The 11,529-nt window shown below is 37.1% G+C and overlaps 1 pseudogene; it reads right to left on the bottom strand.

Moving 5' to 3' along the window:
* Positions 1–5,038: 5,038 nt before the first annotated feature.
* The window catches only part of LOC122144653, a 12,339-nt pseudogene continuing 5,848 nt past the window's right edge, over positions 5,039–11,529 (bottom strand).

The following is an 11,529-nucleotide window of genomic DNA, read 5'->3' as shown; positions in this document are numbered from 1 at the left end:
ACTAAAATAAACATCTAAAATAATTATCAAAAAACAAATGTCTAAAATATCAACTTACACTAACATCTAAATTCGTGTCAAAATAATAAATAAATAGATCTAAAATGTTAATGAAAAATAAAACACCTGAATATCAAACATAAATATGTAAATAAATATTTAAAATATCAAATAAACAAGCAATAAAGCAATCTACAAAAATATCAAATTAAGTAAATGCATGAATGAGGTATGTGTGTATTAATTCTAAGCCCAGGTTAATTTCCCTGGTTTTAACCCACACACCTGACAACTGCTCAGCTAGATTTCAAACAAGCAGCAAGCTGCTGCGAGTACTGGGTGTCTCACATGTGCATGCACAGTCAACTGACTATGATTTGCTTGTTGCTCGCATTTAAAACAGAAGGATGATGAACTTCGTATTGTGTCGCTAAAAGCTCAGCAAACAAAGAAACTCCTTAACGTTTGAAGAAACATCTGTATAAGCCAGCTCACATGGCACTAAACCAAATCTGCTGATATAATATGGTGGGTGTGGTTTGTTGTTGTGTGCACACAAAAAGAGACGGAGACAGAGAGATAACAAAGAACACGTTATCCAGCTGATTGACTAGTTTTCTCACAAATAAGGGCCACAGTGTGTGAACACAGACGGTCTGGTGGGCCCAAAAAGAGCTTTCTGCAGAGAGGACAATGACGAGCTATTTATTCTGTGAAGAGGAAGCAAGGGGCATCAGTTCGAGCCCTTAATTATCAGACAAGGGGCGTATGGCTACAAAGCGCTCAATCTCCCATTCATTGTCTCGTGACTGGCTGATGGAAGTCAGGAGTGCCAATTCCACAGGCGCTGTGTGCGTACAACACAACACACCTCCCAGCACCTCGCCTACAGGGAGTCCCCCAGACATGAACACATAGCAAGGATCGCCTACCTACACTGCACATTTAGAACTACAACCTAATGAAGATGCTGCTCCAAAAAAATATAGAAAACTGAAATCAAAGACTGCACTGACTAAAATCAAATTATGGTTTAAACCTAAGGCAGCACTACATTTAGCCTTCCCATATATATAAAAAAAAAATTCGTGTGATACTAAAGTTGATTTACTCAATATATCTGTGCGCGATGCATGTAAAAATTTACATTTTAGAACTTTTTTCAAGAATGTTTGTAGTTGTTAGCTTAGCAACAGCTAACACCAAGCTCTATTGGAATCAACTATCCGGTTCAATCGGTTTGGAATGTTAGTCTTAGAAGGAAGTCCTACCGTAGGGAAACAGACAACGAGGCAGTTCACTAGGCTTTGAACGATGAAGGGAAGAATGAGGTACAATCTGGAGACTAGATAGATCTCGAGACTCTTTTGTTTATAACCGTGCTGTAAATATAGACTGGAACACGCAGCACGTACTTAGGTCGGTAGTATCTTAAAACCAATGCTGCCATTCCTGGTGAAAGACTGAGAACAAAATATTCATTGCAGAGCTGAAATATTGAAATATATCAGTAATGGCAAAAAAATAAAAATTCACGCCTTTGTTAGCTGTAATGTGTGCTTATATAACACACAAATATAAATGACTAATATCTAACACAAAACACACAAACAACACAATATAATTAAAATTACATGAGCAAATATAAAACAATATACAGTAAAAAATGCAATAAATGGACATAAATTACATGAAGCATAAAATGTCTGTAATATAACTCTATATCATTGCTGTACCGTACAGAAGAAATGTTTGTGCGTTAACGTGCGATAAACCAGTTGGCGGTCCCTTGTTTAGAGTGTCCACACACGAACATCCTACTGTCTGTGTTCCTGTCATTTTGATGCACTTTTTGTACCACACTAAAAAAAACTAAGTCTCCGTTCACTCACTGTCATTTATGGTTTCCCTTTTTTTTAATGGTGTCTTTATATTTCTGCCGTCTGACTATCTTATAGCACGTCGTTTCTGTGGGTTGCGTCCTTGCCTTCATTTGCATGAGACAGCGGAGCCTCTCTACCGCTTGATCAAAACAATGCTTTCTATACCATGATCTCCCTTTTGTTTCCCTTGTGTAGCAATTATTCTGCTTACTGTATAATAAATAATACTAGAAGTTTCACATCACGTCGTCCCCCCATTCTATGAATTGTCGTTTAAACAGTATGGTTTTCTGACATACCTCGTATCGGTAATAGGAAAAGTGATATCATTATAACTCATAGATGTATTCAACACACACACGATTGCTTTAACAACTATTCCACACAACTCTGTAGACATTGATTAACTATTACTATACAGGACAACTAAACTGTTACTTGAATAGTGGCATCAAACACACTAGGCGTAAGAACAAGTAGTGTATGCGGGACTTTGGTAGCGGCAGATACCGTCAGATCATGTACAACTTATTTCTGAAGTTATGGACACACTAATACGCACATGCACATTATTTATTATTACCTACATATTAATAATCGAACACGATGAAATTTAGCACATGTAAAGTCTTTTTTTGTAAATATTTTCAAATCGGTTTTAAACGTATCAAGAAAATAAACATTTTTTCATCTAAGTGCCTTTGATTTTTTTTTTTTTTTAATGTTATGTATTTTGATCTATTTTATCAAATGCTAATACATAAAAAACAAAAAAAAATCTTATATATGTGCAGCATGTTTTTTTTTTTTAAGTTTACATAAAAAATAAAAACAAAAAAAAAAACCAAAAAACGGGGTTAAGTTTCAACTTGTTGACAAAACCATTCAAAACTGCAAAAATCGACGCTCTGCATTGTTTACCTGGCTATGATTTCAGAGTCAGTTAAGACATAGCACTAGAAGGTTCACACAAGTGGCACAGACCAGCAGCCTCTGATCTGAATTTGCTCGGACCAAAGTTTCTCTTGGGCCTGATTTGGAACCATCCATCCAATCTCAAAGCTTAGCTGAGCATGGGGTTTCTACTGGCGCTTGAGGAGAACCTTCACGTCCTACCACACTGATGTTGACAATACTACAAAAAAGAATACAAGTATTCCGGTGCTCTGATGTAGGAGACAGCGTTGTTAACAACACCCTGGAGAAAGACACAGTCAAAACAATATAGTCAAGAACCACTCCATCTTTCTGCTTTTTCAACACACTACAAAACATACACAGAAAACACACAACATAGCCCTTAATGCCTGCGAAAGAGAACGTCGTGTAACCTCAGCATGAATTATACTGATGTTCATGTGGGCCTGCTTGGGACAACTGCTCAGTTCTTTCCCCCGTTGTACCCAATTTAACTGCATACCATCGGAAAGCAGCAGACATCTTTTTAACCATTTACTTCATCTATGTGAGAATAAATACACCTGCACAAAACCGATCTTCCTCTAGTTAAAAAACTCAATAGGACCTGTAGTTGGAACATATGGGTACTGCAAGTCCCCTCTCTATGAGCAGTCTCAGTCCCGGCAGGCTGAGTTATTAATCGGCACCTTGAGATGAACTTGTTCAACCTATAGGACCACTCTGAAGCGAGTAGCTGAAACAAAAAAAAACACATCTCTATGACTCATCAATATCCTGTATATATATCATCTATTCCTGGAGTGCCTCCTGGGATCATATACACAAAAAGCGACCAAAACACATACCCAGCACTTTCATTTTAGATCTCACATTTTTGTCTTAAACAAATTTTTCTGGTTGTTTTTTTTTTCTACATCACTCTGGACGCAAATCTTTCAGCCTGTGTGTGTTTATAACCCTGCGGAAAGTTTAACTAGCACTTGCTACTTTCATTATCGAAGTATTTAAATACATTTTTGGTACACTTTCTTACAAGGCGTTCTGTCCTTTAACCTCCCATCAAGTCTATTGTACTGGTTTCAAGGTATAAAATGCCACTTTCACTTCTGTGGTAAACCCATTTTTTTTAATAACCAAATAATCACTTGTATCACTTTATTGTTTCTCGTCATATTGTGCCCTTTCATGTCCCCAGTAAGTAAAAATTCATAAGATCAGTACTTTTGAAACAACTCTAAATAAACGATCATTAGTACCATTAGCTTTCTGAAATTTTATCATGTTCATAATCTCTACATGAACATGGTTTTAGAAGTTTTTTTTTTAATTTTGTCTAATTGGATTTTTGTTTGTATTCTACTGATGCAATACATAATTTAGAATTTTATCAGTTACTATTATTATTAATCAGTCATCAGTAGTAGTTTAGCTCTAAGTTTCTTATTTCACAAAATTTTTGTATTGTCTTTGTTTTATTCTAGTTTTGAAAAAAAATATTTTCTTATTTTTACTGAATGTCAGAATACTGTGCTTAGCCCCTCAAACATATATTTATTACTACTAATTTACTATATTAATTTGTTTCTTCCTATTAGTTCACTCAGTTATGAGATATTATTATATTTATTATATATATTGTCGCCTTATTCTTGTCCACCCCAGACACACACGCTCTGTGGGGGTGGGGGGACATCAAATTTACTCACGATGGATAAATAAACACACAAAAAAAAAAACTTCTCCTTTTAATAACATTAAGTAATACAATGCCCTTTGTGAATACCTGCCGCGTCTGAGGTCACGCTTCCCCACCGTTTTATATAAAACAAAAGTAAATAGATGCCCCACAGTTTTTCTGCACCCCAGTCCTACCAATAACCTGTTGGGGGTGGTGTTCTTTGTTGTAATCCAAACGTAACCCAGTTTTGAAGTATGTTTCCTGTTGTCTGGTCGTGAAAGCCATTCAGTCACAGAGGTTTGTTTCAATTGACTTGATAGAATTTGGCATGACAGGGCACTAGAACAAAAAAAAGCACAGATAGAGTTGCAGATCATGATGCGAGGCGTGGGGGGGTCCATCCGCCACACTGGGCGCCACTGAATGAGGGGCCGTCCAGAAAGGTGTTTGTGTGTGTGTTGGTGTGTGTGTTGCGCCTGGCTCCTTTGCCTTCATATCCTCTCTTCCTCCGGTTGTTGAAGCAGAACACATTTGCGGAGCCTCTTTGGACACCATGTCACAGGTGACCCTCTCTTAAATCTTTTCCCTCTTCGCGGGTGCGAGTCAGCACGCTCAGCTTGGGGAAATCTGGAGACAGGTCAGAGAAAGCCCTGCAGCAGCCCCAAGAAATATCACAGCCAGAAATAAATGATGGTTAGACAGACAGGAAACACACATTACATGCGCACAGCGCCTGAACACACCAAGCACATATGGAGCAGGAGGCGCTGTCTCCAACAAGTCAAATGGCGGGTTGCCAGCACTGTGGCATCAGTGCATCTGTTTGAGAAAAATAAACAACATTCATCACAAACAAAGACGGAGTCACATAGACTGAATGATAATGATCGTATCATCCATTCATCACATACCGTAGGATGTATAGCTTAAAGAACAGATAAATGCTCATATTTTTACACACAAAGGCTCCACCGCGACTCACAGAGTGTACACATTCAGCCATAAACACAAAGTGTTTCAGACAAAATACTCCCAAAACACACACAAGATAGATATGAGAGCTTATTTGTAAACTGTATTTGCACTGAGCAGCAAGGCTTTGAGAGCAAGGGGCGACTCACTTGGATCTGGAGTGGAGATGTGGATCATCCTCTGTCAGAAAACACAAAAGGATCCTCTTGAAGCCAAAGAGTTTCTCATCTTCTTTGGAGGAGGGGGGCTGTCACAGACAGAGCCACTGTCATGTCAATGTTGGAGCACAGCACTGAAGAAAACCTGTACATCACACACACCATTCAGCAGGGCGCGCTGAAATCAGCAGCACAAGTAACGATGGAAGCCAATATGTTCAGGAATGGAAATCTGAACTCTTACAGAACACTGCAGAGTTGTTGCACGCCTACTATTATGTGAAACAACAGATCCCGCAAAAAATAAAGGTTCAAACTGTCACCACATAAACCACAATTCAATATAACGCCTTTCCAACCCTTGAAACAGATTCAGAGTTACAATTCAATGCACTGTTCACGTTTTCTTACAAATAAATGTGTTGGACCAAACGCCCTCATCTGTATTGGGTATACCCTAAAATGATTACTGCCTGTTCTTGTCACGAGGCTATTGATTTATTTTAATATTTTATCTTTTTTTATTTTTTTTTTACCTAAACCCTGCTAATTAACTGGTTTAACCTCAATGAAGATATAGCAGATCTACTGATTTATAATAAGGATTATTTATTATTAAACCCTGTTGTGTTACATGGATTTTTATCATGTAATTTACCGGTCAAGCTTTCATTCTAAAAATGTGTGTGCATCATTGGTGCATCCCAAAATCCACAACACAGAGAGAACAAAAAGAATGAATGAAAAAACCCAGGCAGAGAGAACAATAGGCTGACTACCGCACACGCACACAATGTATACCCTGGCTGAAGATACTTCACACACAGACATCATCTTTCTTGACCTCCTAAGAGGTCCAGGAGTATCTGGGACAGACGGGTTTCCCTCTGCAGGACTCTCACGGCCCTCCACTGCTCCCACAGGGGCGGCCAGCGGGACACTTCCCCCATCCTGCAGCTCTTCTGCAGAGCCAGCCTCACTGAGTGAGCTCACATCCTTATGACAAATCTACAGACAAAGAGAGGACAGAGACAGTGGTACACATGCCAGCTTACTCCGGCATTTCAAAATACAACAGGTAGATCCAAAAACAGAAAACGGGTTGGTGTTAGGTTATAACGACAAAAGATACTATAATTGTACTCTCATTACAACTTCAGTGCTCTGTTTGCATATATTACATTGAACAGGTCTGGGTTTCCTAATACCTTTGGGTAACGCCAGTTCCATGGCATGGTCGCCTTCCTTCAACCAACACAGCCACAAAAAAACCATAAACGGGCCAGTGTCTTCTGGGTGATGGGGCAACATCCGCATACTCGAAACACAAGTCAAATATCCCACAATGGCTATAAATCAGTGTACATTAGTTCAAACACCCATGACAAGTTTGCGCAACGTTAGTATTGCTCCACTTAACTGTGGTTATATATTACCATCTGGTGGGAGACTTTAGGTACAACACACTTCTGAGCCTTCCAAGCACATACACAAACATTTTTTTGTGTCATAGACAGATATAAATGATAAATCCAACTCACCATCTCTCCAGCTTCATACTGGCCAGCTTCTCTGGGTCTGTTGGTGGAAACATGGTGGGTCTGATCTGAGTGTGACGACTTTTCAGCACCTCTGACCAGTCAGAGAACCACTGACCATCTTTGGTCATTACCTTAAATTAAACAAGCGCAGAGCTAGATTAGAAATTGATTGTCTTTGGAAAAAAAAATTTATACATATTCAGTAAGGATGCATTAAATTGGTGCATTAAAAAAAAGTTAATGTTGGACCTGATTTTTTTGTAGCTACATTTAAAGACTAGCTACCAAGTTAATCCAACCACCATCATCGGAATTTGACAATATGAAACCAGATTACAAGATCTGGTTAATTTCATACAGGGTGTATTAGCTTGTTACTTTAATAACCAAGATATCTTATCAGGCCTCAGTCCAGTGAGGACTGTTACTATAGTCTAATGCTCTTTGCTGCAGTTAATGAAGGGAAACGCACTGCACCGCGCTAACACAAACTTCATAAACCAGTGCAGACACCACATTCATAAGCAGAAACAGTATGGCATGAAACTGATATCAGAGACTGGAGGCTAAGGCTTCATTACCTTCCAAGATGTAATTCCAGGCATATATTTGAGTCCTGGGAGATCTGCAGAAGCATCAGCTAACTCTAAAGCACCTGAGAAAGAAACAACCACAGGAGAGTGAGATCAGAAAAAGCAGAAAATGAAGGAGAAATGACAAGTAAAATATGTCACAGCTTACTTTCCTTTGAAAATATAATGTTTGATTGAAAAATGTTATTTGCCACAAGTTTTGTAATATAATTAATATATTACATTTTACATTTGAATCATTTAGCAGACACTTTTCCAAAGCCACTTACAAATGAGGGACAATGGAAGCAATCAGAATCAACAAAAGAGCAATTATATATAAGTGCTATAACAAGTCTCAGTTAGCTTAAGCGAAAGTACATGTAGCAAAGGGGCTTTTAAATAATAATAAATAAAAAAAAGATAACAGAATAGAAAAAGAATAGAGAGAGCAAGTTACTGTAAGAGTTCTTTTTGCTTGTGTTAATTGTAAAATAAATGAAAATAAACCAATACAGAAAGGTTAGAAAGCTATTTTATTTTTTAAGAAAACAAGCAGCAAATGAATAGAGTCACAGTCTAAAGGGATTAGAATATAATTAGAAAGAGTGTGCTAGAGTTAGAGGGTCAAATAAAGATGGACTGAAGATTTGTTTTAGCCGAATCTTGAAGATGGCTAAGGACTCAGCTGCTGCTGGGATTGAGGTTGGGAAGATTGGTTATTCCACCAGGAGGGAACAGTTACTGTAAAGTCTAGCAGAAAGAGAGTGATTTTGTGCTTCTTTGGGATAACAATAAAGTGATCGTTCTCTTGCAGAACACAAGCTTCTAGAGGGCACATATAAAGTCTGAAGTAATGAATTTAGGTAAAGGGTGCAGAACCCAGTGGTGGTTTTTTTGTACAAACATCAATGCCTTTAGCGAATTTTATAACGCAGAGATTGACAGCCAGAAGCAAACCGATAAACAGAGGTGTGACATGTATTCTTTTCAGCTCATTAAAAGTTAATCTTGCTGCCGCATTCTGGATTAATTGTAAAGGTTTGATAGAACTGGCTGGAAGACCCGCCCTAAGAGAGCATTGTAATAGCTCCAGCCTGACAGAGAACAAGAGAGCTGAACCAATGAGTTGTGCAGCATGTTCCGAAGAAAGGGCCTGATCTTCTTGATGTTGAATAAAGCAAATCTGTAGACACACACACACTTTAGCAATGTGGTCTGAGAAAGTCAGCTGAATATATCATATATACATATACATATATATATATACACACACATACATACATACATACATACATACATACATACATACAATACACACACACACAGAGTATATAACACACACTGTTCTTAAGGATACCTTTTGTACAAGTTTTCAGCCTATTGGTTTGTGTTGTGTTCCATTAATATAAAGTTATATATTATAGTCACACACGCGACACTCTCTTCGCCAATGTATTATAATTACATAAATGTAATATATATATATATATATATATATATATATATATATATATATATATATATACACACACACACACACATATATATATATATATATATATATATATATATATATATATATATATATATATATATATATATGTCAGAGAAGAGGAGCAGCAATCAGATGCCCAATATCAAATTACCAAGTTAGCCTGGTGCATAGATACACTTTTTTTTTTTTTTACAGAAGAAACGAGCCAGCAGAGAAATCAAGATCTCCTCCTCAAAAAAATATTTTATTCTATGCCATAAAACAAGTGCAAAAAGTGCACAGCAGTAAAAGTTTTTGAGACAAAGCTCTTCCTTCTGTGCCACACTGGTTAGTGCAAACTCCTCAAACATTAAATCATCAATATTAGCCGTAATATCATAATAGGCAATAAAAGAGCATCATACACAAATCCAATAACCCTTAAATTGTTTTATATATATTTTTTTTTGATAGACATCCTAATACTAAAAGATGTGTGTGTGTGTGTGTGTGTGAAAGAGAGAGAGAGAGAGAGAGAGAGAGAGAGAGAGAGAGAGAGAGAGAGAGTGAGAGTGTGTGTGTGTAAAAGCAAAGGCAGGTGACTATAATATATAACTTATTATATAAATGGAGACACAACACAAAACCAATGGGCTGGAAACTTGTAAAGGGTAAATCTTAGGAAACAGTGTATATATATATATATATACACACACACACACACACACACACACACATATATACAATTTTATCTAAATGATTAAAGTACTACATTAATTAAAAACTAAATAAAATAAATTCATAAATTTATGACAAACACAAAATTACTAAAACTTAAAGTTAACAATTTTATAAAAAGCATGTTAATGATACTAAAATACTAACTGCTCAGAAAACTACACACATTTTTTTAATGCAGATTTAAAAAATTATTTTTATAATGAAAATATAGTGATAAAATCAAACAATAAAAATCAAAATGAATAAAAAAAGGTCCTAAAATAGTTTGATTTTCATTATGCAAAATATATATTTTTCTCTTTTGATCTTTGAATGAATGTAAGCAGAAATGTTTATGGGCCAGAAGCCTGAGGACAAAGCAGACATACCTTCACTCTTCTCCAGCAGGGCAGCTTACGACCTGCTTCATCCTCCTCCTATAGGGGTCTGTGAGAGCAGGAGTACAATCATCCTGCCTCCCTACCGCCAGCTGCTCCACACCTCAGACCGCGATCCTGGATCTGCAGCCTGACAGTCAACGAGAGATTACATTGAAAGACACACACACACACTCCTGGAGCATGTCAAAATGCTCTGTTCTAAACCTGAGAATGGGAGAGACAGCAGACACACACACACATCATCATCATCACTGCATCCAACGCTGACAGTGCAAATCCCAAAGAATACAGCGCTCTTCACTAGATGCAACATCTCATTTCAGTAACGCAGTACAGAAAAACACTCTTTCTCTGGCAAACACATCAATGCTAATTCACTGCCACACTGCCAAACCGCTTCAGCTCCAGACACAATACCGATCTCCACCAATCAAGACTTGTAGGCTTACCTGAGAGTATTGAAGACACTTGTCACACGCCTTTTTAATACAGTCAAGTATCTAACAATTTCTCAATTCTAATTGATCTAATTGGATCTGGAGATCATGACACTGAAGACCGAGTTAATGACATACTCAAAGATATAATTTACTATTACTTCTTTTTTTAATTACAGATGTTATCGCCAGAGCCCCCACAATGGGATATAGAAGATCAAGTGGAGCGCGATACTCAGTAGAATGGATTTAGCAAATCCAGGTATTCCATGCACTCAGAATGTTTGCACAATTGTTCACAACACACAAAAATGCACACTCTAAAAATAGCAATATTATTCTGGACTGGTCTTACCCGTGGAGCTGCAGGCTGTTGCTGGTTGTCCATTTTTTCCACACATCAATGTTTTTCCTCATTGTTCCATCTCCACTGTAGAGAAAAAGGCCCTGATTTTATTGTTTGCCATTTATTTGTAACACCACTTTAGATCATTTCATGTGAGATACTGAGTACATACATGTATTTCTCTTAAATGTATTTGCCCTGATTTGATCTGTTTTCCTGGGAAATGTGTCTTTTTTATATGATTTTGTCATCTTTATTACGTTTTAAAGAGTTAAAAATATCCGTTATCAACCCTGACTGACATGACAACAAAATTATATTACATTATTATAACAGTTAAAGTTCTGCACGTTTTATCTATGTATATATATATCTATATATATATCTATATCTATATATATCTATATATCTATATATCTATAT

The sequence above is a fragment of the Cyprinus carpio genome, unplaced genomic scaffold (assembly GCF_018340385.1).
Source record: "Cyprinus carpio isolate SPL01 unplaced genomic scaffold, ASM1834038v1 S000006747, whole genome shotgun sequence".
NCBI lineage: Eukaryota > Metazoa > Chordata > Actinopteri > Cypriniformes > Cyprinidae > Cyprinus > Cyprinus carpio.
This window is presented reverse-complemented; position numbering and strand designations above follow the sequence as displayed.